Raw genomic sequence first — 20,193 nt, forward strand, 5'->3', positions numbered from 1 at the left:
TGAGAACACATGGACACAGGAAGGGGAACATCATACACTGGGGACTGTTGTGGGGTGGGGGGAGGGGGGAGGGATAGCATTAGGGGAGATACCTAATGCTAAATGACGAGTTAATGGGTGCAGCACACCAACATGGCACATGTATGTAACAAACCTGCACGTTGTGCACATGTACCCTAAAACTTGAAGTATAATAATAATTAAAAAAAAAAGAAAAAAAGATAGGGGAGGGTCTGAAGGCAGCCTTGAAGATGCTAAGCTGGTTAGTCTCTCCCACATCCTACTAAACAGCTGCCAGGAAAAAATGGCAATTGGAGTAAAGCACCAATATCAGCTCCATGGCCCCCAAAACACAGTGGTGTCCAGGTAAAAACTGACCCAGGGAGGAACAGGGTGCCACCTTACATAGCACCTTTCACCAACAGGACATTCCATGCCTCCAACACATTCACTGAAGGAGAGCTACAGTTATCACAATCAGCATCTTCAAGCAGGTGACAGACAAAGATGAGCAAAACAAAAATGAAAATTACCAAATATTTGAGTAAAAGCAACAGCATCAAAAAATGGCACCAAGTCCAACCAATTAAATAACTAACATCTGAGAAAACAGAATTCATAGAAGAATTGAGGGAGGAAGGTCTTTACAGTAAACCATACATATAGTTGTTATGGACTGCATTATTATGTCCCCCTGAATTTATATATTGAAGCTGTAACCCCTAGTACCTCAAAAATGTGATTGTATTTTGAAATGTGGCCTTTAAAGAGGTTAAGTAAGGTAAAATGAGGCTGTTAGTGTGGGCTGTAACACAATCTGAATGAAGATTAGGGCACACAAAGAGACACCAGACAAGTGCACACCCAGAGGGAAGATCAAGTGAAGAGGCAGCAAGAGATGGCATCTGAAGACAAGAAGAGAGGCCTCAGAGGAAATTAACTGTGCTGGCACCTTGATCTTGGGCTTCCAGCCTTCTGAACTGTGAGAAAATAAATTTCTGTTATTTCAGCCACCCAGCCTGTGATACTTTGTTCCTAGCAAACTAATACAATAGTGATATTCTCAGAAAGAAGTCATGAGAATATTACTACCAGGAAAAACAAACTAAATAGTTTGGAAATTTAGAATGTCAGTGTTAAAATTAATTTGTGTCAGGATCTATATCCCAGGGAAATAAAAAATAATAATTTTTTAAAAGTTATCCAGCTGGGCACAGTGGCTCATGCCTGTAATCCCAGAACTTTGAAAGGCTGAAGTTGGAACATCATTTGAAGCCAGAAATTCAAGAGCAGCCTGGGCCACAAAGCAAGACACTGTCTCTACAAAAAATAAAAATGAAAATGAAAAATTACCCAGGCATGGTGGCATACGCTTGTAGTCCCAGCTGCTTGGGAGGCTGAGACAGTAGGATCGCTTGAGCACAGGAGTTGGAGCCCGCACTGAAATATAAGCACACCACTGCACTACAGCCTAAGAGTCAGAGTGAGCCCTGTCTCTTAAAAAAATTAAAATTTACCTAAGAGAAGAGATACAGCTGAAGAATGAATTAGTGAGCTGGGAGATCAAGCTAAGCAATTCTCCTAAAATGCTGCGCAAAGAAAAGTGAAGAAAGCACGAAGGAAGAGCTAGAAGGCATGCAGGGTGCATCCAGGAGCTTCAGCAGCTGCCTGGTAAGCGCTCCAGAGTGAAAGCAGAGAAAATAGAAGACATGAGATGATAACTTAGAAGTCACTGAAGAAATTTCCTCAGAGCTGAAGAAACACATGAATCTTTTCATTCAAATGGACCATCATATGTCATGCAGAGTGAATAAAAGAAGCACAGTAAAACACATCCACGTGAAACTTCAAAATCCAGTGAAAAAGAAAATGCTAAACACTTCCAGTTGGGCAGGGGGTGGGGCGGCAATTATAAACTAATGAATGAAAATTAGATTACTGTCTGTAATCACGACAGCAACACTGGGTGCTAAGAAATGTTGGAATATTATATTCAAAATTCTCAAGAAAAATTCACATTGAACCTAGAATCCCATTTCCAGCCCAATTTCAAACACAAAATAAAGACATTTTCAGATATGCAAGGACTCAGAAAGCTTATTTGTTTACCCTTTCTGAAATAGTTTCTCAAGGATGTATTCCAAAAAAATTAAAGATAATGTATAACGAAGAGGAAGATATAGAATACAATAAATTGTAGAAAACAAAGAAAAAAGTAGCTATTTCAAAAGTTATTGATGTATTATTTTTATTTAATCACCTTTTATAAACAAAATTACAAGTGATCTCTCCATGATAGGTGTAGGGTTGGGCAAAGAGGACAAAAATGGGAACACTCTTCTCTTATTTGGGGATCCTGTTTACTAACTCTAGATTTCAACTGAAAAACGTAAGCTTAAGTATTCATTTTTGAGAAATATATACACTTTGAAAGTCACTAAGAAAGGAAAATGAAGGATTTCCTTGAGAGTAGTAATTATACCATGTAACTGCTAATAAATGTCTGATGGAGTGAAGAAAATTTGTCTATAAAAGTAGCAGGGAACACTAACCCTTCTCAATTGTGCCTTCTATCCCTTGGCCATTAGTGTTGGGAGACAGTGCAGTAATCAAAAACACAGATGGGGCTCAGGTCCCAGCCTCCCATTCACTAGCTGTATGTCCTTACTCATGACAGTTACTATCTCGGAGCTCTGGTGTGTCCATTGTTAAAATGGAATTAATAAAATCTTGTAAAATTGCCATGTAGATAAATAAGTCAACCCTCCGTTGGTGACCAACCATCTGCACATAAGGATAGTGTGATGGTTAATACTGAGTGTCAACTTAACAGGATTGAAGCATGCAAAGTATTGTTCCTAGGTGTGTCTGTGAGGGTGTTGCCAAAGGAGATTAACATTTGAGTCAGTAGACTTGGGAAAGGGAGATCCACCCTCAATCTGGGTGAGCACAATCTAATCAGCAGCCATGTGGCCAGAATAAAAAGCAGGCAGAAGAACGTGAAAGGACTAGACTGGCTGAGTCTTCTGGTCTCCATCTTTCTCCCGTGCTGGATGCTTCTTACCCTCAAACATCGAACTCCAAGTTTTTCCGCTTTGGGACTCTTGGACCTTTGACCACAGACTGAAGGCTGCACTGTTGGCTTCCCTACTTTTGAGGTTTTGGGAGTTGGACTAGCTTCCTTGCTCCTCAGCTTGCAGATGGCCTACTGTGGGACCTCACCTTATGATTGTGTAAGCTAACACTCATTAATAAACTCATATATATATGTATATATGTATATCCTATTAGTTCTGTCCCTCTAGAGAACCCTGACTAATACAGACAGGAATATAGAGCAATGTCTAGACAGAGCCTGAGACCCTCCTCACCTCCAAAGCACCTTGTGTTTTTCTCTCCTTCCCCTTCTTTGCCCACCCTCTCCTTAGGAATTTTCAGCCAATCCATATCTTAGAAAGCTGCAGGGAGGAGTTGGCCTGATGGGCTTGCCACACTTGGGCCCCACTGCAGTTTCCCTGGAGCCTCACAGGGACTGCATCACAGTCCATGGGGCTCAATAATAAGCTCTTTCAGCATCAGCCTAGCTTCACCATTAATTGCTACCACATTGAGGCAAAGAACTGTGGTTTTCATGGCCTCCCCAAATCATGTCGGATCATTCCTACAAAAAAGTGGACCAGAAAGAAACTAGGATTCATTTCTTAGTGCCAGAAGTAACATAATTACAGAGGAATGTTCTGGCTAATGTAAAAGTTGCTTTTTGGTATGTTGACCTAAGACCTATATTTGCCGTTTTGTTTTCAATGTTCTTCCTCACATGTCCTGTCTTTACCATTTCCAAGCCTAAGAACTGTGGGTTATCTATAATCAGTCATTAATGTTTTCGTTACCCTCAGTTAGTGAATACTCAAAGAAGCTGGAAATTCTCAAAGCTCTGGTAGTTGCTCAAGGAAAAGCCAACAAATAATAGGGTATAGAAAAGCCTCAAGTAAAACTAGATGGGTATTGTTGGATACCCATGACGTAAGGATACATAAAGTCTTTCATTTTGCTGAGTCAAAATGTGCCATCTAAACTACACAGCAACCATGCAGTTTATTAGCTCAAAAAAAAAAAGGCCCTGGTCATTTAAATCTATGCCATTCATGTGTTTATACACATTTTTATATGCTTTATATAGGAAGTCTTTTAACTTTTTTTTATTTAAGCATAGGTAAAAGTTATATAACCAAAAAATTCGATTAACTCAAATACATGAGAATATTTGGGCAATCTTTTGGCTTATTGAATTTTCTAGTTAGTGGAGGATTTACCAAAGAGTTCCTTCAGCTTTCCACCTTTATTTTTCTTTTCCTTTTTTTTTTTTTTTTTCAGACAGAGTCTTAATCTGTCGCCAGGCCGGAGTGTGCAGTAGCGCGATCTCGGCTCACTGCAACCTCTGCCTCCCAGGTTCAAGCGATTCTCCTGCCTCAGCCTCCCAAGTAGCTAGGACTACAGGCGCGGGTGCCACCATGCCTGGCTAATTTTTTGTATTTTTAGTAGAGACGAAATTTCACCATGTTGGCCAGGATGGTCTCGATCTTTTGACCCTGTGATCCACCCACCTCGGCCTCCCAAAGTGCTGGGATTACAGGCGTGAGCCACTGCGCCTGGCTCCACCTTTATTTTCTAACGATTTCTTTACCAAGTCTTCCCAGGTCCTTTACTTAGTACTTTTATCTCACCTAAGGTACATGACTTTTTAACCAATGAGCTCTTATTGTAAAAATGCCTCAGAAATATCATTCTGGCTGTCAATTTATTAAGTGATATGAATTCATGGGTTAACAATTTATGTCTTTTTCATAGAAAGTTAAATGTACCAGAAAATCTCCAGATTTCATCATGATATACAAATGCTTTAAAGTGAAGGAGTTCAGGGAACTTGACCCCAAAATATGGCTCCCTAGTATAATGAGTATTTTGAACTGAAGGCCTTTAGAGATCAACAGATTTTAGAAGAGACTTGTTCCCTATCTACATAAAGACCAGAGAGACCCATAAAGAGAGGAATTGTTTTCCTCCCCTACCTCTTGCCTCTCAATCCTCTGCCTCTCCCAAACACAAGCTGAAGTTCCCTCATCTGCCTAAAGTCTGGACCTACCAAAGAAGAAAACAATGACCTCTGGTCCCTTCCCTGAGTTTTCATTAACTGAACCCATATTGCAAGAAGGAAGACTAAAGTCTGTCAACAGACCTCGACAGACTTTTGTCACAAACCCTTGACTGCTCTGTGGGCCCAAGAGACCACTGTATGTTCTTCAAGCCCACTGATTTTCCCTAAAAATCATTTACTATCCCCCTAAAATTATCCACACTTCCCCATCTCCATTCCCCCTAAGAAATAGAGTACATAAACACCTGTATCCCATTGGAATATTGGACAATCACTCTGAGATTCCCTTCATGCACATAATAGTAATAAATCTGTGTGCCTTTTCTTTTATTAATCTAAATTTTTGTGAGTTGATTTTTCAGCAAACCTTCCAAGCTTTCCCTTCACCCATACAAAAAGTGTGTAACTTTTGGATTACTATATTTCTGGCTCTTATTTTTTGAATGTCTTCCACAGGGGGTTTTCTTTGTCTTATAAAAATGTGGGGAAGCTGAAATGCAGGGAATCTGAAGCGATCATATGTTTTTGTTTTACCTCCTATGTGAAATACACAAGTAAAGTGGTTTCTCGACACGTACATCAAGGGCTAAATTCCAAAGGTATCCCAGTTGTCTGAGCATTCTCCCCTACCTATCAGTGTATTCCTTTCCTCTTCTTACTTTTCCATAAACCAAATGTTTTCATTTCTTATATTTATACTTCTGTGACTCTTAATAAAGATAGTAAAGCATAAACAATAAATGCCTGAAATGCAGTTTTTGTCTGACTTTGGACTTACTCCGTTGTTCAGTTTTTTTTGAAGATTTTTCCTGCCAACCTTCCATTCCACCCACCATCACCCCACCCCGGCCCCCTCCAGTTGGTTCACTGACACCTTCCAAAACCTATTCCATTGTCTAGCACTAATTACACTGCACCACAGAGGGAGAGGCTGTGGGCTCCAGAATCGGCAACCTCAATCTGAATCTCCGCTGCCCCACTGCGGGATTCTTAACCTCTCTGAGCCTCTATTCCTTTATCTGTAAAAGTGGAGATAATAGCAAAACTGGATAATCTGCTGGAAATATTTAAATGAGTTGACCTATGTGAAAGAAACTGACTTTCAATAGATACTTAGTAAATTCTAGTTTCTCTTCCCTAGTTTGAGGAATTTGGAAGGAGGAATAACAATGATTGTGTCTATAAACTCATACCACTTTTCCACCGCACCCCTTTATCTTAACAATCTAAATGAAAGTTCAGTGGCAGAGTACCAAAGAAAAGAAGCTAAAATGTTTATCTGAAAAAATCAGTAGACTTCTGCCAAATTTCCAGTCTCACAAAACCCAAGAATACTCTTCCCAAGAATTTCCAGTGCCCCCTCCCCCAATCGCTAATAATAAAAACAACAATTCTGACATCTGTTTGCTGCTAGAATATACTGGTGGCTCAATCTTCAAAGAAAAATGTAATATAATCAAATATATTCAAATTAAAGTATAATTTAGAAGGTTTTTTTACACATCAGAAGGTACTTCAAGACCTTGCCCTTTCTCCATTTGTTAGTGGCAACACTTACTAGTTCCGCTTATTTTCACTGTCCACCGCTTTGGATCTGGATACTGGAAGTTTACTTCAGTAATACCTCCTGGAGGACCAAAAAGTGAGATAAACACAAATATTAGTATAATTGAATGAGGCAATACGGACAAACAACTGCAAAGAAGAGAGATACTCTATCATGTAGAATATTACATTCTCTGCTTCCCTTTTATGGACATTTTATTCTGCTACAGAATTCCAATCACTAGTTTAGCCACACTCTGAAAAGTCATTTTCCTTTTTGACTTGTAGTGGAGCCAATCAGTTTAGAAGCACTCAGGGAGGTATCTTATATACCATCTGGGACAAAGAAAATCAAGTATTTTTTCATTTCCTTAGCAGTTACAAATTTATCTAATGATATCATTCTAAATTGAGCAGAATATAAGGTTTGACTATTTTAATCATTTGGCAATTGTGGTCCAAGTCCTATTACAATATTAAGATACCCACAATTTAAATCACACATCATATGAAATAGTAATTTGCTTTAAAAATGCTGAATTTCTTGGCTCATGTTCTAAAAAGATATCATAGGAGACCAACTGCAACAAAAAAAATTATAGAACATGTGTGGAATAAAATATGTAAGGAATTTCCCTAGTTTATTTCCTTAAATGAGCCACACCATAAAAGTGGTTACAATGCATATATATATATATATATATATATATATACACATATATATATATATACATATATATATCCCTGAGCCCTCGTAATTGTTAGATTGCTAGACTAGCTTTGCTATGAAAAAGCTGAGGAACTCCAGCTGGAGCCATTCCTTTCCCCAGTTGTTACTGAAGGTTATATTTAATTATCTAGCTGAGCTGCTGTAATTAGCATCAACAAAGCTCTGTGCCATAATGACTTGATATATAAACTTTTGGGAAGCCCATTACAATTCAGATGGACCTTCTGAAATGTAGCATTCCACCTGATGGCTAATCCCAGATATTAATGTCCATTTGATTTCCATTCACCCCTTCTAATGTGTTTGTGTACTGCTTGCTGACAACTGTAGTATGTTTGTAGTACAAACAGTACTTTGCATTTTTGAATTTGGGGTTTAAATCTGTTCAGGCTCTCTCATGTGGCTGGAATGTTGGCATGGCTCAGAAAACAAAAGTCAACTTAAAAAAAAGTTGGTTCCTCCAGGAAGAGAGATGGCTATCAAGCTTGACAAATGCACTGTAATGTGAACAGGGCAGCAGGGTTAATTCTGTTAAGTGATTGCTATAGGCCTTTGCTTGTCTTGGACTTTTGGCCTTTTGCTGCAAACAGGGTGGGCCTTGTTAAACTGCCAAGTTGACAATTTTATATCCAAAGGCTTTTGACAGTTTTATATCCAAGGCTTTGCTTTTCTGTTGTGATTTTTCAACAGGAAAGCTCAAAGTGCTCTGGGGATTTTCATCTCCGAGTCCATGATAACACTTAGAAAACTCAATAGATCGTTGTTTGCTGAATCCGAGCATAAAAATTAGGTTCTAAGAGAAAGAAAAATCATTTTATAAAAACATAGATTTGGATATCACAGTGTGCTCTGCTAATTTCTTTTGGCTGGTGCTTTTTTTTGTTGTTGTTTAAAGTTTACATGGGATCTCTGTTTCCACTGAACCAGCTCAGACACTGAAACACAAAGCTGGGTTACAACCTAATCCGCAATGTGGGGTTATCTTCCTACTGTTGGGGCATTTTCCAACTGAGTAAGGATCTGAGCACTATAGAGATGTATACTGAGCTCTTATATTACCTTGTCTGTATCAGACTTAACTGAGACACAGATAAGTTAAAAAGTAGCCCGCAAATCCTAGGACCTAGCACCCTACAATCTAAGAGCTAAAATCATTGTCTCTTGGACATAAATCAGCAAACTTCATTCAGCACATGTTAAGTACCTGCCATATGTTAACCCTCTACTAACCATGTGGTACATACTGTGAAAAAAAAAAGAAGTCACAGTTGAAGGTTTCTAGAAGGTTTCTAAAAGTTACCTGATCTGCCAATCATCTCCATCAGAACCCTCAGGTAAGCTTGTGTATTAAGCAGATTCCTGAATCCCACCCCAGATCTACTTGATTGGAGGAGAGGGCTAAATTTGCATTTTTTTTATAAGCTTCTCCCAAATGATGCTTATGAGTAATGTTTGAGAACTATTCTAGACTCAGGATTCTCAAACCTGGCTGCACATTTGAATCACCTAGTGAATTTAAGACCACCAATGACCTAGTACCACAGCAGACCAATTAAATCAGACCCTCTGGGTAAGGGGGAGCCTGAGCATCAGTCATTGTTGTTGTTGTTGCTGCTGTTGTTGTTGTTGTTGTTAAGTCCACATGTGACTCTAATGGGCATCCAAGGCTGTGAACCATGGTTCTAGACTTTAGGTTCTATCAGAATTTACGACAGGAAGAAATCACTTCTATCTGAAGTGGTCAGATACTACCTTCGATTTCCTCTCATATCTTGCAAAAGACTTCATGTTCTCTTTGAAAAGCGTGTGTGTATGAGTTTGTTATTGTTTTTAAAATTACATATTTATATAGCACCCATCCAAGAAACAATTTTTACAGATAGCACATAATTTCATTTGTCTTCAATTCATCTGCTGTAATGTAATTAGAAGAAAAATGTATTAGTATTCCAATTATAGATAAAGCAAAAGATTAGTACTTTGCCTGAGATCACACAACAAATTCATTCTAAAATTCTGACTTCATTGGAGTTGCTTCCCAGAAATAAAAAAAGAGAGAGAGAGAGAGTCTTTGAACAGTCCTAGTTGAAATGTAGCCTATTCAATACTAAAAATTATTCAAATAAGTAGTCCATCCACACTCCATAATGGACAGACAGTCTTCCTCTTGGCTTTTTTGTTGTTGTTATTCTAAAGAAGGGAATATCCTAAAGGGTCAATAATCCTCCTTCTATTTCTCCATTTTTCTGTCTCCATAAGGCAACATCACTGAATGTATTAATAGGCTTGCTCAGTTAGGGTTTTTAATCCCTCCCAGTTTGCCCAGAATGTTCTCAGTTTTAGTACTGAAAGTCCTGTGCCTAGTTAACCCGTCTTGGGCAAACCTGGACAGTCCCTATCAGCAGTGGAAATAAACACTGCTTTGAAGATCTATGCAGGAATGGGAGTTTAAGGTTAGTTAGGAAGATCAGCCAGGCCAGCAATGGGCAGAGAGTGGGACAATCTAAAGATCCATGAAGGTGGGCAGACTTGGCTTCAGGCTTTGAAGTCTAGCTGGGGAGGCACAGTGCATGACCCAGGGAAGAGGCTCTCAAACTTGAGTGTGTATTACAACCCCCTGGAGGGCTTGTTAGAACACAAATTGCTGGGCACCACCTCCAGAGTTCCTGATTCAGTAGGTCTGGAGAGGGGCCTAGAATTTGCATTTCTAACACATTCCCATGTAATGCTGATGCTGTTGGTCCCAGGACCACATCTTGAGAACCACTGCTCTGGGTGCTAGTCTAGACTTTCAGCTGAGCATAAGTAATAGGTGTGAAGGTGATGTCTTGGCACCAGGGAACTAGCAGGCCACATTAGGCAGAGATATGAGCTAGGGACCAAAGGCAGGACTCAAAGCACTGAGCAAATGTGAGCTAACATGGCAGGACCAGGCTAAGAGGATCTGAACTACTAGGCAGATAAACAAAACAGGAGCTCCATCTTAAAGAAGTATGACCAAGATCTTTCTACTGGATGTGGGTGCAAGGTATGGTGTTGGCCTTAGCAACAAGGCAAAATTCAATGTGTAAGCAATCATTGAGGAACACAGACTTAATGGTCAGTCACTGGAGTTCCTGAATTAGGAATTTTAAAGATCCCCTGACAACCATAAAAGTTGGGTGACCAACTATTCTAGTTTTCCCAGGAATTTCCCTACTTCAGCACTGAAAGTGCAGGGCCTAGAAACCCCTCAGTCCTAAGACATCTGGTCACCCTAATTGTGCTCTTAGGAGACTACAGCCTAGATCCACCTACATCTCTGGGTCAGTTGGCTCCAGCCATAAGGAAAGAAAGCACACATGAGGAGGAGGAGCCAGCTGGAAAACGAGGCAGAGAGCCAGGATGCTCATTGCAACCTATAGCCTTCAAGAGAGGATAAAAGGGCACCCAGAAATATTGTCTATAAATGCTGAAATGCATTTGCTTTAAATGGGCAAAACACGTTAAATGACTCCTCAGGCCTGCAGTTTTTCTAAACTCATGAAAGTGGAAAAGTTCAGCACAAACAGAACCATCCAGACACCCCGTAGATGGAAGTCTCTCTCACTGCCTTTTGACAATCATCACACACACTTCAGATCTCATTGTAAGTATAGCCTTAAAGAGCCCTGATAAGTACACACCAGTAGGGGAACTAAAACCCATTTGTAAATATTAGCAGAGTCTCTCATGTTCTTTTGGTTTCCTTCACACACAAAAATAAGCTAAGTGGAATGAACACACAGTTCAAAATAACTAAAACACTAAAGGACATTTAAATCTGGGGAAAGAATCTCTCTGTTGGGAATGTGGATTTCACCTAAGATCCTTAGTGTCATTCCCAGCATGCCAGAGTTATTTCAAATCTCTTTCATAACCAAATATTAATATTCCACCAAAATGGGAAGCATGAGGGCCACTATTGACAGGAACACAGCCTACTAATCATGAGAGATGTTTAAGATGTTCTTCACTAACGTTATCCACAGACCGTATAAAAATAATAACAGAAAATGTTTAACAGTAACAAGGATCATCACCAGGGAAAGTACCTAAACCATCATAAAATCCGAAAGCAAACACTGAACTAATCCATCCTCCCAGCAACTAACTCCTGCAAAATGCTGCTTATGTAGAAATAATCTTCTCAATCACACTTAAAATATTCACTATGATAATGAACTTTAGCCGCAGTGAATTGAGTGTCCCAATGTGCTGAGTCTTCATGATCAAGGAGAATCTGGCATAACCAGCATCTTCAAAATGCAAGTATCCTATGTCCTTCTGGAATGAGCTATGACATCCAGTAAGCAGGCTGAAACAGAGGGATCCGACGAGGAGACTCTCCCAGAGCTGAAGTGGGAGTTCAGAGCAGAGTGGAGAAGATTGAAAATCTCCCAGATAACCTGGGAGAAAATGCCAGAATAAACAGGAATTTGCCCATCCATTCAATCTTTCATTCAACAGATAGTTATGATGTGCCATCTCAATGCCAGACCCCATGCTAGGCAGAAAGGCTACAAAGTCTAATGGAACTGCTTTATAGGTATTTGTAATCAAATAGAACAAGCAGACAAATTAACAAGTAATTGCAGTACCTCTAAGACGTTTTATAATAAAAAGATATATGCAACCTCAGAGAAGCACAGATGAGAGAGAATTTTCCCCAGCCTTGTATTATTCTCAGTGCAACTAACTGTCTTTGATACCACAGTTAAGTCCTTCCTTCTCAGAAGCTTCTTCTTTGAGTCACTTTTGGGAAAAATATGATTATTGCTTTTCTGAGAGATCAGAGTCTCATCAAATGTTATTGTGATTCTAAGACTGTCAACAGCTACCATTTAGTGATACCTACTATGTGCCAGGCACTACACTGAGTGGTTTGCACACATTACTCCACTCAATCCTTAGCCCTGCGTGACAAGCAGCATGCTCTCTCCACTTTAGAAATCAAGGGGAAATGAATCACAGTGGGATTAACTAGTTTACCCTCAGTCTGTCAATGATGGGGCAAGGAAGTGAACACAGACAGTCCACTTCATGTTCAAGATCTTAACCACTATGTTGAAATCACTTATGTAGTGAACTATTAGAATGTCTATATTGATTATTTGTATTCTACTGTTATAATTGCATGCATCTAGTTTTTGCTTTGATGAGTTCTTACAAGAAATTGCATGCTGCTTTTAATACTTCTTTATTTGAGTTGATAATTTGCAACCATTTTACTTGAACCTGTCTCTGTGGGACTTAACCACAACAGCTGCAATTTATTGAAAACTTGCTCTGAGCCAGTATATATCATCTCTGTCAATTCCCATAGTTCTCTGAGGGGTATGTATGTAGGTATGTGCGTATACTTATATTCTTATATATGTATATGTAATGTAGAGTATCAGGTAACTTACCCCTGGAACTTAGGCTACAAGTCCTCCACTAGCATAGGCTTTTCCAAGGTTCCAGGAAGGGTTCTTAGAAACATGTTTGCATGGTCATACATTTTCTTATCTATTTTTGAAAGAGTATTTCGAAACTGATATAAGCATTAAGACCCACAAAGCCTGCATACTACAGGTGATAGAAACAGGATTTGTGTGCAGATGTGCCCAACTCCAAGGGTTTAAAACCCCGTGACACAGTAAGTAAGGAGGAAGGGGTGAAGCAGTGAGATTTAGATGCACATGTTGGGCTTATCATGAGAGATTTCAAGCTAAGGAAAGAGGGGAGTTGATTTGAGGGGCTTTTCTCCTCTAAAGTAATCTTGAAGCCCTCATTTTAATGCCTCATGTGCCAACAAGAAGTAGAGAATGTAGGTAACTCTAATACGAATGAGGCTCTAAGAACTACTAGGTGAACACTCATAATAGTAGCACCAGTTCTGAACAACACATTTGTAAATAAATTGAAGCAGCCTTCAGTTTTTTCTAAACTAAGAAGCTACTAGACACTAAGCAGGTCAAACAGACCAAAGGCACTTTGGTGACACTTAGCTTAGGTAGCCCTTCGACTGCCAATCCATCATTATCTGAAAGTTCTGCATTGACCAACTGCTGTCAGAAAATGTTCCCTTTCTTCCAGAAATTCCATGCCAGCTCACTTTCCAAAAGTTTTCAGTGGGCTTGTTGATCTTTCACCCAAATAGCCACCTAACACTTTACGAATATCCATCTCTGTAAAGAAACCGACTCAGCTGCAACAACCTGTTTTTTTTAATTCATTAAGCCTTAGAATAGCATCTTTCTTTGTAAAATATAAATGCAATATTTAATAAAACTATATATACAGTGATTATTATAAGCAGGGAGAGGACAGGCTGAAAATGAGTGATTTTAACAAGAGCTTTAACAATTTTTAATAGACCTGCATTCCTTTACATTCCTGGTGTTTCTCAAACTTTAGTGGGTTTAAAGTTCATCTGGGGATTTATAAAAATTGCTGACTTCAAGAGCTCCTCTTAAAATTTCTAATTCTGAAGGCCTGGAGGGATCCTCAACAATCTTCATTTTTAACGATTTTGATGAAGACAGACTGCAGCTGTCTCTTGAGAAATGCTTCTTTAGAACAAGTGAAATTGCTAATTACACAGTAAGCACTTAGTCATCTACCATTACCCAAGTCTTGTTAGTTGTGAGTTGCCCCTTGGTATCTGCTAAGGTTTGAATGTGTCCCTCAGAAAGTATATGTTGGAAACTTAACCTTTAATGCAACAGTGTTTGTTGGGAGGTAGGGTCTAATGAGAGGTAATTAGAACATGAGGGCTCTGCATTTATGAATAGATGAATGTGTGGAAGTAGTTTCCTTATAAAAGAATAAGGTCAGTCACCTTTCCTCTCTCCCATCCTCTTTTTGCCCTCTGACATCCTATGCCTTTCACCATGAGATGACACAGCAAGAAGGTCCCTGATAGATACCAGTGCTTCAATCTTGGACTTCCCAACTAAAGAACTATGAACCAATAAATTTCTGTTCATTATAAATTATCCAGTCTCAGGTATTCTGTTACAGCTGCACAAAACAGACTAAGGCAGTATCCCATTCTCAGCTGCAGCAATTCTTTTTAAGACAAAACTCCATGGATTTTAAGACATCTGGGTAGGGAGAGTTAATTATGTCCTCTCAAAGAGGTATTTTCCCTAGACCAATTAGTTTACAAGAACATACACTCTGTTTCTAAAACTTTGGAAAACAAAGATGTGGTTCATATCAGAGTGAAAATTTCATTGATACCCATCATAATGAACGTGTTTCATTTTGGCAAACTGTCATGAAATGTCCTGTTCACTTGGAGAAAATTCCTGGAAAGATGGTAGGCAGAGGTCCCAACTCCCAATATGGAATCCTAAGAGGGAGAAGATCTGTCTGCTCCCAGTCAGAGAAGGGTGGGCTCTTCCTACACTAATATCTTAGCCACATTTTGTCTCCCTGAATTCTTGCCAGAGACTAGTCCTCCAGGCTGAGAGTATATCTTATATCTGTATAATTAGATAACAATTATGTTATCTAAAACTGAGAACCCTGGGTATGGTACATCCAGACACTTACAGCAGAAAATATTTGATATGGTTTGGCTCTGTGTCCCCACTAAAATCTCATGTTAAATTGTAATTCCCAATGTTGGGGGAGGGATCTGGTGGGAGGTAATTGGATCATGGGGGCAGATTTCTCCCTTGCTCTTGCGATAGTAAGGTTTCACGAGATCTGATAAATGTTTAAAGGTGTGTGGCACTTCCCCCCCTTCACTCTCTCTCTCTTTCTACCATGGTGAGACGTGCTTGCTTCCCCTTCACCTTCTGCCATGACGGTAAGTTTCCTGAGACCTTCCAGCCATGCTTCCTGTACAGCCTATGGAACTGTGAGTCAATTAAACCTCTTTCTTCATAAATTATCCAGGTCAGGTAGTTCTTTATAGCAGTGTGAGAACAGACTCTACAATATCTTCAAAATGTTGTTTATTTAAAAAAATATATATGGATGGGGGCCAGGCGCGTGGCTCACGCCTGTAATCCCAGCACTTTGGGAGACCAAGGTGGGCAGATCACGAGGTCAAGAGATCGAGACCATTCTGGCTAACATGGTGAAACACTGTCTCTACTAAAAATACAAAAAATTAGCCGGGCATGGTGGCAGGCGCATCAACCCCAGCTACTTGGGAGGCTGAGGCAGGAGAATCGCTTGAACCCAGGAGGAGGAAGTTGCAGTGAGCCGAGTTCGTGCCACTGCACTCCAGCCTGGGTGACAGAGCAAGACTCCATCTTAAAAAAAGAAAAAAAAAAAGGATGGGTATCAGAAAGAATAGAAGGTGAAAGGAAGAAAGGAAATGCAAAATTAGTATTCTATCCATCTGTGGAAAATTTTTAAAAATATGTATTGTTTTTTATTCTGATTTCTTCTGGATTCCACTTTGTAGATTTATGAGCCCAGGACCACTGGTATTCAGTAAAGGAGTAGAAATCAATTTGTAGGGGCAGGAGGGATACCATGTGTCATAGCTACGCAAACAGAAGTAACTTAGTGATTAAAACTCACAAAAAAGAACAGTATTAGCTGGGAGCTATGGCTCATGCTTATAATCCCAGCACTTTGGGAGGCCGAGGTGGGTGGATCACTTGAGGTCAGCAGTTCGAGACCAGCCTGGCCAAGATGGCGAAACCCCCGTCTCTACTAAAAATACAAAAATTAGCTGGGCATGGTAGCGGGTGCCTGTAATCCCAGCTACTCAGGAGGCTGAGGCAGGAGAATCACTTGAACCTGGGAGGCAGAGTTGCAGGGAGCCAAGAACATGCCACTGTACTCCAGCCTGGGTGACAGAGTGAGACTCTATGTCAAAAAAAAAAGAAAGAAGAACAGTATCACCTTTCAAACAGTGATGGGTCCCTAATACCTATATGCTGAGTATTGTCACACTCATGTTCCATAGCTGTTTGTATTCTGTGTCATTTTTACTATACGTACACAAGACAGAAAACAAAAAACACTGCTTAATTCAGATTTTGTAAGGTATATAGTACAACTATTTACTAAAATATCATATTTGTAGGAGGTGGAAAGTTAATATACTAGCAAACTGCTAAAGAGAATTAACTATTTTTTTAACAAGGAATGTATATTTATATAGCACTCTCAGACTTTAAAAGCACCATTACTGTACATAAAGCTTTTTGATTTGCAGTTTTTCATCATAAACCCAACAGAGCAGAGCCCAGACACCAGGCATTTTTCCCTGGAGTCACTCTGCCTTATTATCAGGACTGGACTTAAGTATCCTTCCCTGGAAAGGGCAAAAGATCTCACATTGTAGGGCAAATATGCTTGAGGCAGTACAAAGAGGCATAGTCATGTTTCAGGATGTGGTTTTAGTCAAAGGTGATACAATCACAAAGCTGGGTTGAGAGAGGAAATAACAATCAGGAGCAGTCTTGAGTGTGTCTCTGTTACCTGGAGTCTTCTTGTTCTTCTCTCTACCTCTCCAAGAGTCTCCATTACCATTGACGTAAATAATTAGTAATAAGAGCCGGAAGCAAAAATGTTGAAATACTTTAACTCTTTTGAACACAAATTTAATAGCAGTAGTAAACTAACAAATGAATCATTGAATTGAGGATGGATTCTGCTGCAACAAAGAACTTGTATTATGATATAAATTGAGAAGATTGTTCTGATCTAGCTCCTCCTGTATTCAGAGTTAAAACTCTCTCTAAACATCATGTTCCACCTAAGAACCATTAACTCTCCCATTCTCACAACCTGTGTGACAAATACTCATACTCTAAATATTTGGCTTATCTCACTTATCCATTGCTAGAGGATTTAACGTACAAGTGTTGCCCTACATACAGACTACTAAGTTAACCATAACCATTCGTGTATTGATACGTATGTTCAAACAGCAATGATGAACTGAGTGCCTGCTCTGAAGGAACTCAAATTCAGATTCAGCTAATATTTCTGGAGTAACACCCATGCACTAGGTATTGAGCTAAAGACTTTGTCTTATTTAGGTGCCTATCATGTGCTAGGTGTTGAACTAGTTACTTTAACACATTATCTCATTTGGTCTTCATAACAACCTAGTAGGTAGGCATTTTTTATTTTATAGATAGGAGACTAACACTCAGAAAAGGTGAGTGACTTGCCTGAAGTCATAAAATTAGTCAAGACTTAAAACTGGCTTTTTGGTCCTGAGTCTTCTCTCTGGCTCTTTCTAATTGGTAGTATTGTCTGTCTTAGGTCCACGCTTTTACTATCCTCTTCTATGTAAAAGAATATCTGACCAGAAAGAAACAAAGCCACTTATAGTTTGATTAGAAAGAAATAAAACCGCACAGAATTTTAGCCAGCTTTGTCTATGGGCTGATAGCTTTGCGCACACAAGGCCAAGCAACTACAGGCTCCAGAGATGTGATGTGGAGATGTGCCAAGTGGCAGGTGACATCACATCTTTTCATTCCTAGAAGTACTGTGCCCTAATAATTTTACAGCAGAGACATAAACAGATGGATGTGACAAATCCAGTAATGGCAGTTACATAATCTCAAGATCTTTCTCAATGACTCTAAGAACATGTCCAAGACCAAGAATGACTTACCAGGTACATGCCAGTGCTTTAACTAAACAGAAACTATTTTTCAACTAAACAAACATAAATTACATTATCCCTCCTTTTTGGCTCTACCATTTTGAAATTTCTAACTTTGTGAGGTTTTTAACTTAAAAATGTTTTGCCAAATTTACGGAAAGAGGCCACATATGCCCATGTTTAGGGAAAAGTATGGACTTCGGAGTTACAAGCTCAGGTTTGGACAAGGCCAGGCAAGGTTGGACTGAATCCTGCCTCTATCGTTTTCTCACTACATTTGCAGTCAGTCACTAAATTTTTTTAAGTCTCTGCTTCCTCATCTGTAAAATGGGTATAGCAACGATATCTACCTGTGCAGAAAAGAGTTAACTCAGCAGGGCTGAATTGTTCAAACCTTGCACATTCCCAAGAAAGGCCTGTTTTCATGACTGCTCTTTGACCAGCTTCTGGGAATTAAACTGTTAGAATGTTCCAAGAACTAAGAGTATTTTTCTCACCTGGGTTCTTGAGCCATACTATACCAGTTTGTCTGGATACTTGTGCAACGTGGTTTATGCTTGCTTCTGGGGGCCTGGAGCTTCAATGGCACAAGTCATGTGCCTATGTAAATGATCCCCAATAAAAACCCTAGACTCGCTCAATCATGGCAGATGGGAGGTAGGACTAGATTGCAACTCCAGACAGAGCAGTGTGCAAGGTCTTGCATTGTGAATTTTAGCTCCAGATCAACTGCAAGAACAAACCAGCAATCCTGAGAGGACCCACAGACCCTCTGAAGGAAGCAGACAGCTCCTACAGGACCTGGGAGACCCCCCAAAACTGTGAGTGCCCCAACCTTGGAAGCAGAAAACGGAGACCCTCCTTTCCTGAACTCACACTCCCACTGGAGAAGCTGAAGGTCTGTTTGCAGGAGAATTTTCTTACTTTACCTGAAGCTGAGTCAATCTAGAGAGCTGAGTGAAATTCAGGGGCAGAGGAAGTGGCAGAAAGGCTCTGGGAACTCACTGGGTCCCCTAGCAGGCCATTCCTGCCTGTCACCACAGGGATCCAACAGGAGAGGAGCAGGGGATAAAACTACACAGGGAGAAGGAAATCTCTAGCTGAACTATGAAACAATTAGAACAGGGGGTGAAGCCTCCTGGCCAGAACTCAGGGGAGGGCACAAATCCGGCATGCAGACTCCAAAGGCAAGGGAAGACCCAAGCCCCTTTCTTTTGTAGCGTGGAGGTGGGTTGACTGAGGCAGGTTTTCAAACCCATATTGCTCTCCACCTGGAAATGAATGGGGATCTGGTGGTGGGGGCATGGTGGGAGTGAGACGGGCCCTTCAGTTTGCATAGGAGCTGGGTGATGCCTGTAACTGCTGGCTTTCCCCTACTTCCTAGACAACCTGCATGACTCAGCAGAGGCAGCCATAATCCTCCTAGATACACAACTCCAGTGGCCTGGGAATCTCACCCTCATCCCCCACAGTAGCTGCAGCAAGACCCACCCAAGGAGAGCCTGAATTCAGATATGCCTAGCCCAGCTCCCACCTGATGGTCCTTCCCTACCCACCCTGGTCACGGAAGACAAAGGGCATATAATCTTGAGAGTTCTAGGGCCCCACCCACCACCAGTTCCTCCCCATACTACTGCAGCTAATGCTGTCTGGAAAATGCCACCTCCTGGTGGCAACCAGGACATAAACAGCATTGAACCACCAAAGCAAAGGACCCTCATGGAGTCCATTGCACCCCACGCCCCCTCCACCAGAACAGGCACTGGTATCCATGGCTGAGAGACACATAGATGGTTCACATAACAGGACACTGTGCAGAAAACGCCCAGTACCAGCCCAGAACTGCATAGACTCACTGGGTGGCTAGACCCAGAAGACAGACAAAAATCACTGCAGTTCGTCTCACAGGAAGTCACATCCATAGGAAAAGGGGGAGAGTACTACATCAAGGGAACAACCCGTGGGAGAACCTGAACAATAGCCTTCAGTCCTAGACCTTCCCTTTGACAGAGCCTACCCAAATGAGAAGGAACCACAAAACCAACCCAGGTAATACGACAAAACAAGGCTCTTCAACACCCCCAAAAAACCACATTAGTTCACCAGCAATGGATCCAAACCAAGAAGAAATCCCTGATTTACCTGAAAAAGAATTCAGGAGGTTAG

The 20,193-nt window shown here is 40.4% G+C and overlaps 1 protein-coding gene across 3 annotated transcripts in view; it reads right to left on the reverse strand.

Moving 5' to 3' along the window:
* Nucleotides 1-20,193, reverse strand: part of HEMK2 (HemK methyltransferase 2, ETF1 glutamine and histone H4 lysine) — a 307,782-nt gene that overhangs the window by 235,387 nt on the left and 52,202 nt on the right. For all 3 annotated transcript variants that reach the window (XR_008674874.2, XR_008674873.2, XR_010132451.1), the window contains one exon: nucleotides 6,714-6,782. The gene's annotated coding sequence lies outside the window, so the exon portion shown is untranslated. The remainder of the gene's footprint in view (nucleotides 1-6,713; nucleotides 6,783-20,193) is intronic.

Source organism: Gorilla gorilla, chromosome 22 (assembly GCF_029281585.2).
Source record: "Gorilla gorilla gorilla isolate KB3781 chromosome 22, NHGRI_mGorGor1-v2.1_pri, whole genome shotgun sequence".
NCBI lineage: Eukaryota > Metazoa > Chordata > Mammalia > Primates > Hominidae > Gorilla > Gorilla gorilla.